We start from the raw sequence: 20,466 nt of genomic DNA, 5'->3' as shown, positions 1-20,466 counted from the left end.
CAGCATTATCATCATCATCATCATCATCATCATCATCATCACCTGAGAGCTTAGAAACTGAGAATCTCGGGCTCCACCCCAGACCTACTGAATCAGAATCGGCATTATAACAAGACCCCCAGGTAAGGCATATACACATTAGTCTGAGAAGGGCTCATCAGTGGAGATGGAGAGAAGTTGTTTACCACCAACCACACACTATTTCTTTTCAAATCCTTGCATTGTAATATGCTTTTGAATAAAACCTATTTATAAGAAATACAAGCTGCTAAGACATGTACCCCATACTCTGCTTATAAAGTTTAATATTGGACTAAAGTAAAAGACTAGATTTTTTTGTAGGCAAATTTTGTATTGTTTGATTTGGTCTGTTGTTTCAGCCATATGAGAATTTTTTTTGAATTCTAATTTTGTAACCCAGCATTCTTTCATTGATCACCAAGCTGCAGATATTAGCATAAAAGTCATTAGTGAAAATGTTGAATATTTTAGGGCTGAGGGATCAACCTCTAATTTATTCCTCCTGGAAAACTTCCTCTGAATTTATAATATTTCTTAACTAGCATTGTTTGTATTATTCAACAAGTTAAAAATCCTCTTACCTGGGTTTCCCTGGTGGCGCAGTGATTGAGAGTCCGCCTGCTGATGCAGGGACACGGGTTCGTGCCCCGGTCCAGGAAGATCCCACATGCTTGCGTACCGCAAAAAAAAAAAAAAAAAAATCCTCTTACCTAATACAACCAGCCCACAGTTCTTTCATAAGGATATCTTGAATTCTTGGTCATACTGAAGTCCCAATACTCTGTCTATAAAATTCCTCTGATTTCCAGTATATAGCCCTTTAGAAAAAGCAAGATGCATTTAGACTGATATGGCTTTATTCTTACTGAACCTACACTATTCCTAGAGATCACTGTTTACTTTGGAAATTCTTTAAAACTATCTTTAATTTAATTAGTCCTAGTTTTATTGACTATTTACTTATTCACAACATTTCTTTACAATTTCTTAAAGATTTCTGATGTCATTTCAACTATTTAGTCTATAAAAATAATAATGATAAAATGAATAGCTACTGTACATTGAGCATTTATTATGTGCCAGGTGCTGTGTTAAAGTGGCTTACATTGAATTGTCACCCTGAGCCCTATGAGGTATATACCATTATCCCGATTTTACAGGTGAAGAAACTGAAATTTAAATCTGTTAAGTAACTTGCTAGGAAAACAAAGTGGACTCTAGGTCTGACTTCGAAGCCTGTTTTCCTAATCAACATACTATATTATCTTCCCTTGGAATGCAGTGGTTCAGATGTGGAGTCTTGAATAAACTGGGGCTCCAATTCCTTCTTATCAACACTCATCAACACCCTTTCCAGTCAAGTCTGATGAGCAGTCTTCTTACCAGAAAAAATATATACAGGTAGTACAACAGGAGTGGAGGGGTTCTGCTTCCTCATTGCTGTTACATGCCAACCTAGCATAATTATTTTCAAGCCAGGGGCCGTTCCCTTCTCAGAATTCTTCCCACTCTGAATTTCTTATTTTCTTTACTATTTTTGTCTGGTTCCAATATTAGTCTTCCTCCAAGACTCGAGCTACTCCAAATCTTGGGTACATGTCATCCCATTCAACTTTCATCCATGCTCATCAGAAAGCTTATTGTCCAATCCAATTGATCTCATTTGATACCTCCAGTTTTTCTTCCTTGGTGGAACCACTGCAATAGTCAGAATCAAATTGTGCACTTAATCATTTTCATTGTTTGCTTTACTTCTGATGGACTCACTATCATGACATCAGTTAGCAAACTTTCCCATTGGGGCTGTAAGAACTAGTACACTTCTCAGAGACAGCCAGGCTTGCACTCACAATCAGCCCATTCTCTGACTGCATTTGGCAGTAGAACTTTGCCTGGTGTTGTACGTGATATATGTTTTTCCTCTAGCAAAACCTTCCTGCATTCTAAGGAATCTGCTGGGGTAGTGCACTTAGAATATCAAGAAAACAATAAATATGCCATGACTCTGTCATACAGAAAACTTCCTTGGCTGTCAGCCATAGAGCTTCTGATGTGGAGAAGGGCTGTAGAGTAGCTGTTAACAGCTCACACTTGGAGTGCATAAAATCTACCGTGAGTCAGCTGTAGGCGATGTGGAGATGGCGCCATTTCTCAAGCTTTAATTTCCTCCATTGAAAATAGGGATGGTAAGAACGGGATAATACGTTAATGCAAATGTTCCTTAATGTGATGTAAGTGTGCCTTAGCACAGTGGCTGTTAAACTTCAACTCCTTGGCCCCCAGCGAGATTTTGATCAGCTGCCCCAAACTCCTTCCCAGCCTACACTATCAGCCCAAGGGTGTAGCTGAAGCTTGTGACCCCAGTGAAAACACTTAACCACTTTCTAAAGGCTTTGTGAACATTCTCATCCTCCAAGTGGTTTACTCTTGTTTAATTTTGAGTACAGAACAGGGGCCAAATTGATTCAAAGACATTGTGTATAGTTGTGAATAGTTTTTTAGAAAATATTTGTGGGTTTTAAAAACCTGGGAGAGGGAAATTAGCTCACTGGTTTCTTCCCATACTTAGGAACCCTCACTAACACTCCAATTCTCCTGAAAATAAACAGGAGCAAAGTGAGCTTCTGCTGCAGGGCCTCCCTGTTTTGGATTACAGGCATGGGAAAGTCATTTCGATTCAATTAAAATGACATCCGTGTGGTTCTGTGCCATGAGGCAAAAGGTGGTACATTAGATTCTATTGCTGCTGTAACAAATGATCATGAATTTAGTGGCTTAAAACAATACAGATTTATTAGTTACAGTTCTGGAGATCAGAGGTCAAAAAAAAAAAAAAAAACCCCACAAAAAAAACCCAGTCTCACTGGGCTACTGGGCTAAAATCAAGGTTACTTGATTTTAAAAACCAGGGCTGCATTCCCTCTGGAGGTTCTAGGGGAGAATCCATATCCTTGCCTTTTCCAGCTTCTAGAGGCCACCTGCATTCCTTGACTTGTGACCCCTTTCTCCATCATAGAAGCTACACTGTGGTATCTTCAAATCTGTCCCCCTCTCTCTTTCTCTTTCTGAGCTCTGCTTCCACCGTCACATCTCCTCTGACTCTGACTCTCCTGCCTCCCTCTTTCATTTATACGTACACTTGTAAATGGAAGTGGGCTTTCACTTTCAGAATGGGCTCACCCAGGTAATCCAGGATAATCTGTCCATCTCAAGATCCCTAACTTCACATCTGCAAAGTCCCTTTTGCCATGTTACTGACATATTCACAGATGTGGGGGATTAAAATATGGACATCTGTGAGGGCCTTATTTTGTCTACCACAGGTGTGGATTATACATTCTTTCCTCAAGCATGGGGCCCAGATATTAGCAGTACTGGTTTATATTTTACAGTCAATACTTCAAATGGGACAAGGTGGCATTCAGAGAAGCCAAAGTTAATCAAATAAAAAGCAGGTATCAGCATGCACTTTATCACATCACCAAGAGAATCAAAACAGTATGATAGTAAATTTGACTTCTTGTCACGTTGAATTCTTCTTTCAGTGCTATGTTATCAGAAAGAGGCAGTATTGTTTAAATGTAATTTATATAGTGCCTTCCCCTGAGTGATGAACAGAATATTCCTCAGTACCCTCAGAGAATTAGGCTCTCTATCTCTCTTTATCCCAGCTCAGCCACTCCAGCAATATAATATGCAGCAATATAACATCTGTGTGCAAGAAATAAATCAGACTCACTAAATTTAAGGATGTTCACTTAAAGAAATTCCTTTTGGAGTTTCTTTTTTTCTCATTTGAAAATGCTCTTCTTTGGGTATTATAAAGCCATTGACCCATATTAGATTAATTAGGTCAATTAGCCTTTATGTAGTAATTACCAGTCAGATGGCTTTGAATAATTCCCTTTTAATAAAGATGTGCCTTGAAAAGAGATTATCAACTTAAATTCCTGCCACATAGTAGCATTAAAAAAACATGCATTTAGTAATTCTTTCTGCAATGTGGTTTGGGTGTAGCAATGAAACTGGGTAGAAAAAGCTTAAGGACTTTACCTTGATGAGTTGATTATTCACATTCACACACTGTTAAAAGCCACGTGGGTACTTTCCATTCAGAGAAGCTGTTGGTAGCCCTGAATGCTGAGCCTAATTCAGAGCAACTCCCTCTCTTTTTCTAACCTGTCAATAGGAATTCCCATATTTTTAGACTCACACTGGCCCCAGCACCTAAACTGGGACTCCCACTTGCTGACAGGACTATCTGAATTTTTTTGCTCTCTGCTTCTCTCCTTCAACAACATCCCCATACTTTATCCTAATATTGACAATAGCTGCTGCTCAATGAATATTTGCTAGGTTTCAGACATTTCACATTTGTTATTCCTAATTGTTACCATGAGTTAAGTCACTACACAGATGTTTGTTGAAACATTTGCTCTAGATACTGGAGATGGTCAAGTGGATATCCTATGTCCATGTAACAGTTGAGGAAACTGAGATAGAGGACCTTAGTGAGGAGCCTACCGTCCCGCAGCATGGGGTTTTGCAGGAAACCCAGCGTCTGACTGGCTCCAGCTTGGCTCCGTGCACCGCACCAGGCTACCCCCATTGCGGGAGGGGGCACTAGAATTGCTGTCTCCTTTGAAAGCTGTGTTAGAAAACTCACCGGACTGTTTGGGACATAAGGTTACTAATGAAGTCAGAACCTTCAAGAAAAGTTTAAAGGCACTTTAGGAATCAGGTTCAAAAATAGAAAACTCATAGTTACTTAGAACAAAAGTCCCACCCCTAGTAATTAAAGGGTTTAATTTTTTTTTCTAAATTTCAGAATTCTGATACATATACAAGTGCAAAAACGTTGAGGTACTACTTAAACGAATACATACAAATGGCATGAGCGATAGTTCTAGGTGCATCCCTTGCTGTTTTCTCTTGCTGTAGTTCACTTGATTCCTGATGTTTAGATCAGAAGTCAGTGCTAAATTGTCGGTTGCACCCTGACATTAACATGTTGTGTAGTCTTTGATCTTCCACAGAACAGAAAGGACTCTGTGAGCAAATTTACTCTATTGCTAAGATCTGGACATTTCGGTGACCTGGAATATGGAGATAACTTTGTTTCTGTTGGTTTGTTTTACAAAAGTTTTAGATTCCTACAAGAATCAGAAAGTTTCATATTGGGAATGTAAAAATGGAGTTTCTGGAGGGCAATTTGATAACAATTTGTTTCAATAATTTAAAAGGCAAATAGATAAAGATGTATGCTTAAGAATGCTCATTGTAATACTAGTTATTAAAAAAACTGGAAACGATCTAAATATGTATCAGTAGGGTAATCATTAAATGTTATGTACATCCATGCTTGTACTACATGAAAAATTATTATGTATAACATTTATATTGTATTGCTAAATGAAGAAAATAAAGATTAAAAAACAGATTATAATCCCACTTTAAAGTGTGTGTGAGTGTGTGTATCTGGATGACTGTATTCCAAAATATGCAAACTGTGATTATCATCAAGTAGTGGGATTGAGGGTGATTTTAACTTCTTTGTACATTTCTGTATCATCTGAACTTTTCTTTTATCCACATTTTCCACTTAGATCACCCAAACCACCCCCCACTGACAACAATTCTAATGCATTTGATGTAAATCTTTTTAGTTTGCATATATTTTTATAAAATATATTTTCTTGTTCAGATATTTTAAATTTACTTAGTTTCATATTCTATTCCTTAACATTTTTCACCTAGTACTGTTTGTTTAGGCCTCTGTTGTTTGTGTACTAGTCTATTGCTGAACTATTTTCATAGTATAGGCACTGTAAATATGCATATGCTACTTTCATAATCAGAAAAAAATCCAGCAAAGCTCTTTTTATTATGAAGAAGGAAAAATGAAAGATAATTATTTCTTCTAACATAAGAGCATAAATTGCTTTACATAATTTTGTAAATGAAATATCCAACTGGAGAAATATTTATTACACTGAAGACTCTATTTTTCTAAACACACCTATTTTAGAAAAGTGTTTGGACATATGGAACTCTTTTCTATAAGTATAGAAAATTCAAAGAGAAAAGAGAATATTTCTTTCTATGAAGACTCTAAAATGATTTATTTTAGGAGGCAAAAATTTCAAAAGACAAAGTTATTTTGAAAGTGAAAAGTAGTGAAATGAATTTATTACAGTGTTCTCACTATATATTAAAAATGAAATTAAAATCATTTAAAATAAAAGAAATATGACATTGTAACACAAACAGAAATTGAGGAATATCCCAGAAGGATAGGACATGGTTGATGGACAGCACAGGAAAATGAAAAGATAATCAGAGGAAGTAATAAAGCCTATTGGGAAAAACTTGAAATTTATATATTGAAAGTTCATAATTTTTAACATAAAAATCTAATAATAACTGATAATCCCTTTCTTTTCTTTAAATTTTAATTTAAGGATAAAAATAGAACTTTAAGAATAACTTTATTCAATCATATTTTTATAAGATAGATATCAAATACTCTCAGCAAGACTGTGTTTAACTTGCAAACTTTTCTTCAAAACAATATATTCCTAGATGAGAGATGTGGAAAAAAAGTCACATATAACTATTTATTATGGGGGAAAGTGGCAAGATGAGAGTCATATTTCAAGCAGATGTTACTTAAGTCCTTCGATCCTGGAAAAGGTCACAAAGAACTGGGTTTCTTCTCTTTCTTTTTAAAGTTAGTTTTCACTGGCAGCAGAGAGAAGCTTTATGACATACCACTAGCAGACAAAACCAAGCTGTCTTTACGAAAAGAATTTTGTTGAACACAGGGTCTTTTTTTTTTTCTCTCTCTCTCTCCAAAATATTGGGTTTCAAAATGAAGTCACTGACCTAGGAAAGACAAACAAATAGTCTCCAGGGATCAGGAGGCAGGACAAAAAGCAGGTTAAAGTACAGAAGTTTAAGTGTGAGAACCAAGAAACAAAATAATGACCTGAGGGCTCAGGGCCAGTTGGGAAGAAGAGATGTCTACTAATGTTGACAGGTGACCTGCAAAGGGGAACAGCCCAGCACAATGACCAGGTTCTCCAGGGAGGAGGTCACAGCAGTCTTGCTTCTCTGGAAACTAGAGTTAAACTGGCCACTGAGAATGTAGGAGGTGTCTTGGCTAAGAGCCCTCTTGAATTTGCCTTAAATTCTCTAACACAGAAACTCTAAAGATTAGGAAAAACATGGATTTTGATAATTTTATGCGGCTATAAAGATTAGTCAGTGTTTCACTCATTTCTAAGCAGAATGGCATAATGTTTACACAAAGGATTCTTGGATTGCACAAAGTTCAAGCTTTTTGACCTCTTGCAATTTATTTAACTTCCTCATGTATAAAATATATACATAACAAGAGAATTTACCTCATAGGACTATTGTAAGGATTAAGCTAAATATGCCATCCATGTACTATGTGCCCAATGGTCTTACGCAGGAAGTAAAAAAAGGAAGTATGTTTAACATTTCAGCATCCACCTGAGATTCAGATCTGAATTTTTATAGCAATTGAGATTAGTGTTTTGTAATGTTTTTGATAGATCATATTGAATCTGAAGAAGACATTGTTTGTTACTAATAATATTAAGAAATGAGACCTTGCACAAATCTATCACTATTAATAATATAGTGGGTACAAACCTCGGTCCATTAGCTCAAGGATGCAAGAAATGTTAAGTTTTAATTTTTCTTTCAAGCCCCCCTTCCACTAGATGTTGGAAAAACAATCACAGTCAACTCAAGTTTTCCCTCCCCTTACATTGGGATTGCATCCATGTTCCAGGGGGCTGTTACCTGTTGTCAGTTGTCACCCTCTCTCTATGCTACTATCTGGTAAGGTGTACATCCTGGTCCTGATGTACAAAGTTTATGTCCGTGTCCTCCTTGTGTTGGACATCAGCTTCTGTGACTGTTGGGAGAGTGGAAAAATGAATGGGGCACTAAAAGGCCCTACTCCATCCCCTTCTAGCCTCTGGCTCATAGAAAATGCTTCTGCTGTGCCCCATGCTATCCTGGGGCACAAAGGGACTCTGTGAGCTTATCTCAGTCCCCTTTCCAACTCTAACATACAACACTGCCATTGCTACTCTACTGCTCCCAAACCATCGACTGTGGGGTCTTATCACCTTCTCAAAGGAAGTAGGAAAAGTGACATTCTTTCTGCTCTTAAATCTCCAAAATTATGCAGAGATGAGTGTTCTATTATTCCCTAAACCTTACCACACCCTACTTCAGATGAATCCAGGAGAAAGCTGGGCACAGGTCCTTTTTCAGGTACCTAGCATCTTTACTTTTCCTCTGACTTCTCTCCTTCTCTACAAGTCTAGAGAGTCTTCAGTCTTGGGGACAGGGAAAAAGGTTTTGACTCATCAGGTATTTTTCCAATTCTTTCATCTCAAGTCTGGATCTTGACTTTTGAAATTAAAAAAATCAAGTATTTGACATCTCCCTTGAGGAATATCTACTTCATAGTCTAGTTGCTTCAATGAGGGGGCAACAGCAAACAAAATCAACGAACCAACCAAACAAACACAATAGTTCAATACACCAGAATACACTGAAGTAGGGAGGGATGTATGTTTTATCATTTTCATCTAAACTTACATTTTAAATACTCTCCATAATGAATTAAAAAGTCTCCCAACTAAAATATGTCTTTGGTTAAAAACATGGGTTACCTTATATACTATTAAGTATTTGATTTTATAATTTCCTTTATAGTTATTAATTACATAAATTTTATGCATATAATGATTCTAACACTAGTCTGCCAGATGAGGATGCTTCTTTTCTTTACTCTCTCCTTGCTTTTTTTCTCCTTCTTTAACCTGTTTGTCAATGTTCCTCAGTGATCTCTTGTTACTCTCTGAATTTATTCCATCCTTTAGCTTCACATTTTTTATTTATAATTTGCTATCCAAAAGAATGTGTAGCTTTCCTTTTTGTAAAATTTGACTATGTCTGCATATTACCTTCTTAAGAAGTCCAGACACTATAAATCTTATGTAGAGTCTAGAAAAGCCTTGAAGTCAGAGACATTTGATAATATTATTTGATGGTGATGATGTTTATTTTTTAAAAAACTTGATAATGTGAAAGGTCATATATTTTTGTTGAATTTTGATCCCTGATACCTGGATCATCTATGAGCCCTTTGAAACATGGCGTGGTCATATTTATCTTTCTAGGACTAGTTCATGATACAATAGATAGTATAGCAATTGTTTAATCAGTACATCGAATGAAAGAACAATAAGATATTTGCCTTTTTTTAAACAGTAATGCATAGCAAGAGCATTCTAATCTACATACACGATATACTACAATATATGTGTACAATATTTCAAAAATATAAGTGTAGCAACAACTATGAGTAAAATTGTGTTTGGAATTGAGTTATTATGGTTCACAGGTAGAGAAGAATTTCTTAATACATTTAAGGAAGAAGAGAGTGAAGTACATTTTACATTTCTAATCAAAAGATTAAAAGTTTACCAAACAAACAAAAAACATTATACAAAACTGAGCATGAGATATAACCCTTAATGTTAGAACTGAAGTAGGAAAAGTATGGAACCAACCTAGGCTCAGTTCTGGTTCTACCAATTATTAGCTGAGAAATTATGGGCAAGTAATTTAGTATTTGGGGGGGCTCAGTTTTCCCTTCTGCAAATCAAAATTTTGAGTTAGAATCTTTACATTTTTTTCATTGTACCATTGCACCATTCAATTATTTCCCTTATTTAAAAACTATATCAGATAAAAAAAGCTTAAAAATTATTTTTTTAAATAAAACTCTTGTAGCAAATTAGTCATTAAAAAGGATTGTAGTAGTAGGCTTCAGAGCCTTTTCTGGCAGTGGTAGATTTGAAACACTTTAAAGGACAGGACCCCAGGAAGAAGAAAGTGCACTGGTGCAGGAACCAAATGATTTTTGGATCAGTTTTCCTTGATTTTTCTTTATTTAAAGATTGAAGTATTGGAGCCATCGGGATAAAGCTTCGGCACCCTCAATGTTTTCTTTCTGACATCACCATTAATAATCAACCTGCTGGAAGAGTTGTCTTTGAATTATTTTCTGATGTGGGCCCCCAAACATGGGAGAACATTTATTGTCTTTGTGCCAGTGAAAAGGGGACAGAGAAATCAACTCAGAAGCCATTATGTTTTAAGAATTGTCTTTTTCACAGGGTTGTCAAAAATTTTATGGTTTAAGGTGGTGACTTCAGTGAAGGAAATGGAGAAGGAGGGGAATCTATTAATGGAGGATATTTTGGACGAGAGTTTTGCTATTAAATACAAGAGAGAATTTCTCTTATCAATGACCAACAAAGAAAACAAAGGATACAAACAGTTCACAGATCTTCCTAACAGTGAAACCAACTCCTCATTTAGATGGGCATCATGTTGTTTTGGGGAAAGTGATTTCTGGTCAAGAAGTTGTGAGAGAGAGAAAATCAGAAAACAGATGCAGCTAGCAAACCATTTGCTGAGGTGCATGTATTCAGTTGCAGAGAGCTAATTCCCAAACTAAAATGAAGAAAAGGCATAAGTCATCATCACCATCCTCATCATCATCCCATGACTCAGAAGAGATTCTCAGTGCTCTTCTGATTCTTCTGATTCTGAAAGTGCTTCTGAAGAGAAATTTTTAGAAAGAAACATAGGAAAAATTCCTGAAAACACAAAAAAGGAAAAATGAAAGAAAAGTGCATCTAGTGAAATGAGGCTGAAAATCTTGAAGCACGACCCCAGTCTATTGTCCATCCAGAAGATATCCTCCTATAATTGAAAACAGATTCCTAATCAGGAGGATGGGAAGACCAGAACCTCAGTGGAAACGGAAAACCAAAAATCAAATGGTCAAGAAAATGACCATGTACGTGACAAAAATAAAAAATTTGAATCAAGCTCTAGGACAAATGAAGACAAAAGTGGATCAGTGAGTTGTGCAAATCAATTTCCATTTTGTCTAAATTTTTAAGTTTGGAGACTTGCTGATGAATCTCCTTTATGTTGTTTTCATCTTTTCACTGTTTTTAGGTTTTTGACTTTTTTTTTCTTTTTAATGTGGACTTAGTTGAATTGATATTTGATAATCTGTAACCTGGATAATTTGCCTTGCTAAAGTTTTAATAAACTTGAAATGATAAAAAAAATATTGCAGTAAAATTAGCTTTTAAAAAAATTCTAAATGGTAAAAGGTTAAGTTTCCAAACATCAATTTGGAAAGTAAAAAAAAAAAAAGGTGACTTTATCGTGTGTGTAGTTTTAAGATTTTTTTTTTGATGTGGACCACTTTCAAAGTTTTTATTGAATTTGTTACAATATCGCTACTGTTTTATTTTTGGTTTTTAGGCCGTGAGGCATGTGGGATCTTAGCTCCCCAACCAGGGGTCAAACCCGTACCCCCTGCATTGGAAGGCAAAGTCTTAACCACTGGACCACCAGGGAAATCCCGTGTGTGTAATTTTAAAGGATTGAAGCCATCTAACTGTCATAAGGAGGTATTTTAGGCAAAATGCTAATGTCAGCAGAATTTTAATTCCTCTTTTAATAAAACATTTTATAGCTACAACATATAATTCGTGACTGTAGGTTTATGCACACTTTTCTAAATCTTTCAGAGTGCTATACAGGGTTTGGATTATTTTGTTTCATTTTGTTTTGCTGAAGTATGTAGGGATTTTTAAGGCATGTGTTAGTTTAGGGAAAGGTTTCTGAATTGAAATGTGAAAATAAGAAAGACAAAGATTGCTCTTTTGAATTATCTGATTTTATTACGTTAATAAAACAAAACTCTATAGAGCATCTAAGTGCCTCTCAAGCTACATAACAAAATACCCAGTTGATGTATGAGAATTATAAAGATAATTTACACAGTTGGTGAAGAAACAACCTATACTGAAAGGCATTAAACAATAGCTATACCACCATGTTACATTTAAAATAGGAAATATATGTGCAGAAAACCAAGTAATCATCATTACTCTTTTATACTTGTCTTCTGGAAGGGATTCTCTTAAAAGTCTGATATCGTCCCTTTCCTTTCCTTTCCAACGAAAACAAGTGCTTCTCACACTTTAACATGACACATAATCACACGAGGATCTTGTTAAAATGCAGATTCTGACTCAGAAGGTCTGGAGTGAGGCCTAAGACCTTCTAACCAACTCCCAGGGATCTCCTTTGTTACTGGTCTTTGGATCAGACTTTGAGTGGCAAGATCTTTAACTACTGGCAGCCAGGAGTTGAAATGCCAAAAGACAAGAAGTACCAGCATTTTCCTTTTTGTTTTGTTTGTTCTACTAACTAACCAAAACTCACACTAAATTCCTAGCTTACTTACTTAGCTTAATTCTAAGCTTAGCTTAGTTTACTCCTCTTTGCCCTGACTTCCTCCTCACTGGTGCCTTCTCTATACACACCTGTTATTATCTAGGATGCAAACGTAAATGTTATCCATTTATCCAATGCTCTCCCCCTCGGTTAGAGGTCCTCAGAGAGTGGTTCTCTACTGTGCTTGTTGTGTTGTTCCCATTTTTAAGAAATGGGATCTTGGTAAGGGATGCTCCATAAACTACTAAGAAGTAAATTGTGCCAAAACCTAAAAGAGTGAATAATCCAGCAATCATTTGGATTTGGCTTTAGAATGTATTATAATAGAATATGTCGAAGATTTATTTTATAATTACATTTTACTTAAGGTAATATTAAAATAGATTTGTATGCTCTGACCATAAACCAACTAAGAGTGTTGGCAAGGAGGGAATGGGAGTGGAGGGGACCTATTTGAAAGCATGAGGAAGTATATGTAGGAGGGAGGTCTAAGATTAATGTTTTTCCATGGATGATAATCTGTGGAAGTCAAGAGTTCATTTTTCAAGTCCTATGCAATTTAATGCAACTCAAATATGACAACTGAATACTGTATTATTTCACCCCTTCCCAATGGGTTATTTAAAGTGCCATTAAGGACACTTTGTTTTTAGCACAAACAGGTACCATTCATTGAGCACATACTATGTATCAGTCCTTAAACTAAGAACTTCCTATGCAGTGGCTTATTAAATTCTCACTCCATACCTGTGAGGTAGCTGCCATTATGCTAACATTATGGACGAGAAAAATATAGCCAATTAAGGACATTTTTAATTGAAAAAAACTTCTGAAAAAATATAACCCAACAAAGATTTTTGTGAAAGCTCTGTTGTATGGTTCATTCTATAAGAATAAATAAACCCAATATATTTAGAACATAACTAATAAATAGGAAAACTTAGGGTTATTATTCACTTCATGGAAAGAATACCCAGTGACTGTACTCCTTTAAGTGATCAGTATACGTAACAGGATTTTGAATTAATACATTTAACATACATATAATTTTTCAGGTAAGCACTTGTACAAATGGCAAATTATCTACCCAAGTGTTTCTAAGATTGGCCTGATCATAAAGAATAACCTAGAGTGCTTGTTAAAACTACAGAACTCCCAGTTTTGTCCACTGGAGATTCTGAATCAGTAGCTCTGAGATGAAGTCTGGGAGTTTGTACACTTAACATATTATCCATATGTTTTTTATGATGAGGCAAGTTTGGGAAACATCAGTTTGCTGAGTAAAGCTCAGGTTTCTTATTTTAACATCTAAAGTCCTCCACAGAGTGACCTTAGGTACAGTTCAAACATCTCCTACAACATAAACTTATGTTTAGAATTATCTATTCATTATTCCCCACATACTTTCCTCCCTCGGAGCTTTGCTCAAGCTGTCCCCTCTGCCTACAATGTCCTTTTCTCATGTATTTTCCCATCAAAATCTTATTCATCTTTCAAGGCTCAGCTCAAATTTTAACTTCTCTGTAAAGGCTTCCCTGACCCCACAGTCAGGATAATATTCTCCCTCTTACGAACTCCCATAGTTCTTTAAATTTCTATTGCAGTGATCCCCAAAGTGTGATCCCTGGAACAGCAGCATCAGCATCACTTGGGAATTTGTTAGAAATGCAAATTCTCAGGCCCCACTCCAGACCTATTGAGTCAGAAACTGGGTATGGTTCCCAGCAATCTGTTTTCAAACATACTCTCTAGAGTATTCCAACACACCCTGAAGCTTGAGAACCACTTCTCTAATGTATTCTTTATTTTATTATTGCTTCATTATAGGTCTTAATTTCTCTACCAGAATGTAAAGTAAGCTCTATGAGACCAAAAACAGTGTTTTCATCATTGGTGTCCCTTGCATTAACAAGCACAGTACTTTTCACTTAGCAGATCACAATAAGTCTTACTGAGCTAAATTGCTATTTCCTTAGTATCAAAGTCTACATATGCTAGATGAGCAGATTGTAGTGTACCAATTTTTCATTTTAATAATGTTTAATAACTTTTAAAGGTTGTAGTATGATGGATTCAGATGAAGAAACATCAATTGTAAAGATGACTAAAATAAGGGCTGGTTGCTCTTATTTTTCAACAGAGACAAAGCCTCTTAGATTTGTTCTAAGTTTAATACATATGATGCCTCATAAATATTTACTAATAATAACTAACAACCTCATCTTTTTCTTTGCTTCTCTTGTCTCTAAGGCTTTTATATCTAAAGAAAAATTCCTAAAATATCTTAAGTGGCTTCAACTTCACACTGTAACTATGAATAAATTAGATAATAAACATTGCTGAGATTGGTTCATGATAGCAGAGTAGAAGGACGTGCACTCACTCCCTCTTGTGAGAGAACCAGAATCACAACTAACTGCTGAACAATCTTCCATAGAAAGACATTGGAACTCACCAAAAAAGATACCCCACATCCAAAAACAAAGGAGAAGCCGCAGTGAGATGGTAGGAGGGGCGCAATCACAATAAAATCAAATCCCATAACCACTGGGTGGGTGACTCACAAACTGGAGAACAATTATACCACAGAAGTCTACCCACTGGAGTGAAGGTTCTGAGCTGCATGTCAGGCTTCCCAACCTGGAGGTCTGGCAACAGGAGGAGGAATTCCCAGAGAATCAGGCTTTGAAGGCTAGTGGGATTTGACTGCAGGACTTCAACAGGACTGGGGGAAACAGAGACTCCACTCATGGAGGACACACACAAATTAGTGTGCACATCAGGACCCAGGGGGAAGGAGCAGTGACCACGTAGGAGACTGAACCAGACTTACCTGCTAGTGTTGGAGGGTCTTCAGAGGTGGGGGTGGCTGTGGCTCACCCTGGGGACAAGGACACTGGCAGCAGAAGTTCTGGGAAGTACTCCTTGGCATGAGCCCTCCTGGAGTCCCCCATTAGCCCCACCAAAGAGCCCACAGCCTCCAGTGCTGGGTGGCCTCAGGCCAAACAACCAACAGGGAGGGAACCCAGCCCCACCCATCAGCAGACAAGTGGATTAAAGTTTTACTGAGCTTTGCCCACCAGAGCAACACCCAACTCTACCCACCACCCAGTTCCTCACATCAGGAAGCTTGCACAAGCCTCTTAAATAGCCTCATCCACCAGAAGGCAGACAGTAGAAGCAAGAAGAACTATAATCCTGCAGCCTGTGGAGCGAAAACCACATTCACAGAAAGATAGACAAAATGAAAAGGAAGAGGACTATGTACCAGATGAAGGAACAAGATAAAACCCCAGAAAAATAATTAAATGAAGTGGAGAAAGGCAACCTTCTAGAAAAAGAATTCAGAATAATGATAGTGAAGATGATGCAGGACCTCAGAAAAAGAATGGAGGCAAAGATCGAGAAGATGCAAGAAATGTTTAACAAAGACTTAGAAGAATGAAAGAACAAACACCTAGAAGAATGAAAGAACAAACAAACAGAGATGAACAATTCAATAACTGAAATGAAAAATACACCAGAAGGAATCAACAGCAGAATAACTGAGGCAGAAGAATGAATATGTGACCTGGAAGACAGAATGGTGGAATTCATTGCTGGCAATAAAGAACAAAGAAAAAAGAATGAAAAGACATGAAGACAGCTTTAGAGACCTCTGGGACAATATTAAACATACCAACATTTGCATTATAGGGGTCCCAGAAGGAGAAGAGAGAGAGAAAGGCCCTGAGAAAATATTTGAAGAGGTTATAGTCGAAAACTTCCCTAACAAGGGAAAGGAAATAGCCACTGAAGGCCAGGAAGTGCAAAGAGTCCAAGGCAGGATAAACCCAAGGAGAAACATGCTGAGACACATAGTAATCAAATTGACATTAAAGACAAAGAAAAATTATTAAAAGCAACAAGGGAAAAACAACAAATAACATACAAGGGAACTCTCATAAGGTTAACAGCTGATTTCTCATCAGAAAATCTACAGGCCAGAAGGGAATGGCACGATATATTTAAAGTGATGAAAGGGAAGAACCTACAACCAAGATTACTCTACCCAGCAAGGATCTCATTCAGATTCAACAGAGAAATTTAAACCTTTACAGACAAGCAAAAGTTAAGAAATTCAGCACCACCAAACCAGCTCTACAGCAAATGCTAAAGGAACTTCTCTAAGTGGGAAACACAAGAGAAGAAAAGAACCTGCAAAACCAAACCCAAAACAATTAAGAAAATGAAAATAGGAACATACATATCGATAATTACCTTAAATGTGAATGGATTAAATGCTCTAACCAAAAGACACAGGCTTGCTGAATGGATACAAAAACAAGGCCCATATATATGCTGTCCACAAGAGACCCACTTCAGACCTAGGAACACATACAGACCGAAGGTGAGGGAATGGAAAAAGATTTTCCATGTAAATGGAAGTCAAAAGAAAGCTCATATCAAATAAAATAGACTTTAAAATAAATAATGTTACAAGAGACAAGGAAGGACACTACATAATGATCAAGGGATCAATCCAAGAAGAAGATCTAGCAATTATAAATATATAGGCACCCAACATAGAGGCACCTCAATACATAAGGCAAATGCTAACAGCTATAAAAGAGGAAATTGACAGTAAAACAATAATAGTGGGGGAATTTAACACCTCACTTACACCAATGGACAAATCATCCAGACAGAAAACTAATAAGAAAACACAAGCTTTAAATGACACAACAGACCAGATAGGTTTAATTGATATTTATAGGACATTCCATCCCAAAACAGCAGGTTACACTTTCTTCTCAGGTGCACATGGAACATTCTCCAGGATAGATCACATCTTGGATCACAAATCAAGCCTCGGTACATTTAAGAAAACTGAAATCATATCAAGCATCTTTTCTGACCACAATGCTATGAGATTAGAAGTATATTACAGGGAAAAAAACACAAACACATGGAGGCTAAACAATATGTTACTAAATAACCAAGAGATCACTTAAGAAATCAAAGAGGAAATCAAAAAATACCTAGAGACAAATGACAACAAACACATGATGATACAAAACCTGTGGGATTCAGCTAAAGCTGTTCTAAGAGGGAAGTTTATAGCAATACAATCCTACCTCAAGAAACATGGAAATCTCAAATAAACAATCTAACTTTGCTCCTAAAGAAACTAGAGAAAGAAGAACAAACAAAACCCAAAGTTAGTAGAGGGAAAGAAATCATAAAGACCAGAGAAGAAATAAATGAAATAGAAACAAAGACAACAATAGCAAAGATCAATAACACTAAAACCTGGTTCCTTGAGAAGATAAACACAACTGATAAACCTTTAGCCAGACTCATCAAGAAAAAGAGGGAGAGGACTCAAATCAGTAAAATTAGAAATGAAAAAGGAGAAGTTACAATGGACACTGCAGAAATACAAAGCATCATAAGAGACTACTACAAGCAACTCTATGGCAATAAACTGGAAAACCTGGAAGAAATGGATAAATTCTTAGAAAGGTAAAACCTTCCAAGACTGAACAAGGAAGAAACAGAAAATATGGACAGATGAATCACAAGTAATGAAATTGAAACTGGGATTAAAAATTACCCAACAAACCAAAGTCCAGGACCAGATGGCTTCACAGGTGAATTCTATCAAACATTTAAAGAAGAGCTAACACCCATCCTTCTCAAACTCCTCCAAAAAATTGCAGAGGAAGGAACACTCCCAAACTCGTTCTATGAGGCCACTATCACCCTGATACCAAAACCAGACAAAGACACTACAAAAAAAAAATTACAAACCAATATCACTGATGAACAAAGACACAAAAATCCTCAACAAAATACTAGCAGACAGAATCCAACAACACATTAAAGGGATCGTACATCATGATCAAGTGGGATTTATCCCAGGGATGCAAGGATCCTTCAATATATGCAAATCAATCAATGTGATACACCATATTAACAAACTGAAGAATAAAAACCATATGATCATCTCGATAGATACAGAAAAAGCCTTTGAAAAAATTCAACACCCATTTATGATAAAAACTCTCCAGAAAGTGAGCATAGAGGGAACCTACCTCAACATAATAAAGGCCATATATGACAAACTTACAGTAACCATCATTCTCAATGGTGAAAAACTGAAACCATTTCCTCTAAGATCAGGAACAAGACAAGGATGTCCACTCTCACCACTATTATTCAACATAGTTTTGGAAGTCCTAGCCACAGCAATCAGAGAAGAAAAAGAAATAACAGGAATCCAAATTGGAAAAGAAGAAGTAAAATTGTCTCTGTTTGCAGATGACATGATACAATACATAGATAATCCTAAAGATGCCACCAGAAAACTACTACAGCTAATCAATGAATTTGGTAAAGTTGCAGGATATAAAATTAATGCACAGAAATCTCTTGCATTCCTATACACTAACAACAAAAGATCAGAAAGAGAAATTAAGGAAACAATCCCATTCACCATTGCAACAAAAAGAATAAAATACTAGGAATAAACCTACCCAGGGAGACGAAATACCTGTACTCAGAAAACTACAAGACAATGAGGAAAGAAATCAAAGATGACACAAACAGATGGAGAAATATACCATGTTCTTGGATTGGAAGAATGAATATTGTGAAAATGACTATACTATCCAAAGCAATCTACAGATTCAATGCAATCCCTGTCAAATTACCAATGGCATTTTTTTACAGAAATAGAACAAAAAATCTTCAAATTTGTATGGAGACACAAAGGACCCTGAGTAGTCAGAGCAATCTTGAGGGAAAAAAAGAGAGCTGCAGGAATCAGACTCGCTGACTTCAGACTATACTACAAAGCTACCATAATCAAAACAATATGGTACTGGCCCCAAAACAGAAATATAGATCAGTGGAACAGGACAGAAAGCCCAGAGATAAATCCACACACCTATGGTCAACTAATCTATGACAAAGTACGCAAGGATATACAATGGAGAAAAGGCAGTCTCTTCAGTAAGTGGTGCTGGGAAAACTGGACAGCTACATGTAGAAGAATGAAATTAGAACACTCCCTAATACTATATACAAAAATAAACTCAAAATGGATTAAAGACCTAAGTGTAAGATCGGACACTATAAAACTCTTAGAGGAAAATATGGAAGAACACTCTTTGACATAAATCACAGCAAGATCTTTTTTGATCTACCTCCTAGAGTAATGGAAATAAACACAAAAATAAACAAATGGGACCTAATGAAACTTAAAACCTTTTGCATGCAAAGGAAACTATAAACAGGATGAAAAGACAACCCTCAGAATGGGAGAAAATATTTGCAAACAAATCAAGAGACAAAGGATTAATCTCCAAATTATATAAACAGCTCATGCAGCTCAATATTAATAAAACAAACAATCCAATCAAAAAATGGGCTCAAGACCTAAACAGACATTTCTCCAAAGAAGACACACAGATGGCCAAGAGGCACATGAAAACTTGCTCAATATCACTAATTATTAGAGAAATGCAAATCAAAACTACAAAGAGGTATCACCTCACACCAGTAAGAATGGCCATCATCAGAAAATCTACAAACAACAAATGCTGGAGAGGGTGTGGAGAAAAGGGAACCCTCTTGCACTGTTGATTTGAATGTAAATTGAAACAGCCACTGTGGAGAACAGTATGCAGGTTCTTTATAAAACTAAAAATAGAATTACTATATGACCCAGCAATCCCACTACTGGGCATATACCCTGAGAAAACCATAATTCAAAAAGACACAGGCATCCCAATGTTCCTTGCAGCACTATTTACAATAGCCAGGTCATGGAAGCAACCTAAATGCTCATCGACAGACGAATGGATAAAGAAGATGTGGTACATATATACAATGAGACATTTATGTGTATATTTATGACAATGAGTCATAAAAACGAATGAAATTGGGTCATTTGTAGAGACGTGGATGGACCTAGAGACTGTCCTACAGAGTGAAGTAAGTCAGAAAGAGAAAAACAAATATCGTATATTAATGCATATATGTGGAATCTAGAAAAATGGTACAGATGAATGAGTTTGCAAG

General features: G+C 36.4%; 1 pseudogene; it reads left to right on the top strand.

The window, feature by feature from the left end:
- The window catches only part of LOC115859882 (peptidyl-prolyl cis-trans isomerase G pseudogene), a 33,930-nt pseudogene extending 22,924 nt beyond the window's left edge, over positions 1-11,006 (top strand).
- The last annotated feature ends 9,460 nt before the right edge of the window (positions 11,007-20,466 follow it).

This window comes from Globicephala melas, chromosome 1 (assembly GCF_963455315.2).
Source record: "Globicephala melas chromosome 1, mGloMel1.2, whole genome shotgun sequence".
NCBI classification, from domain to species: Eukaryota; Metazoa; Chordata; class Mammalia; order Artiodactyla; family Delphinidae; genus Globicephala; species Globicephala melas.
Note: the sequence above shows the minus strand (reverse complement) of the source record. Positions and strands in the feature narration are given on the sequence as shown.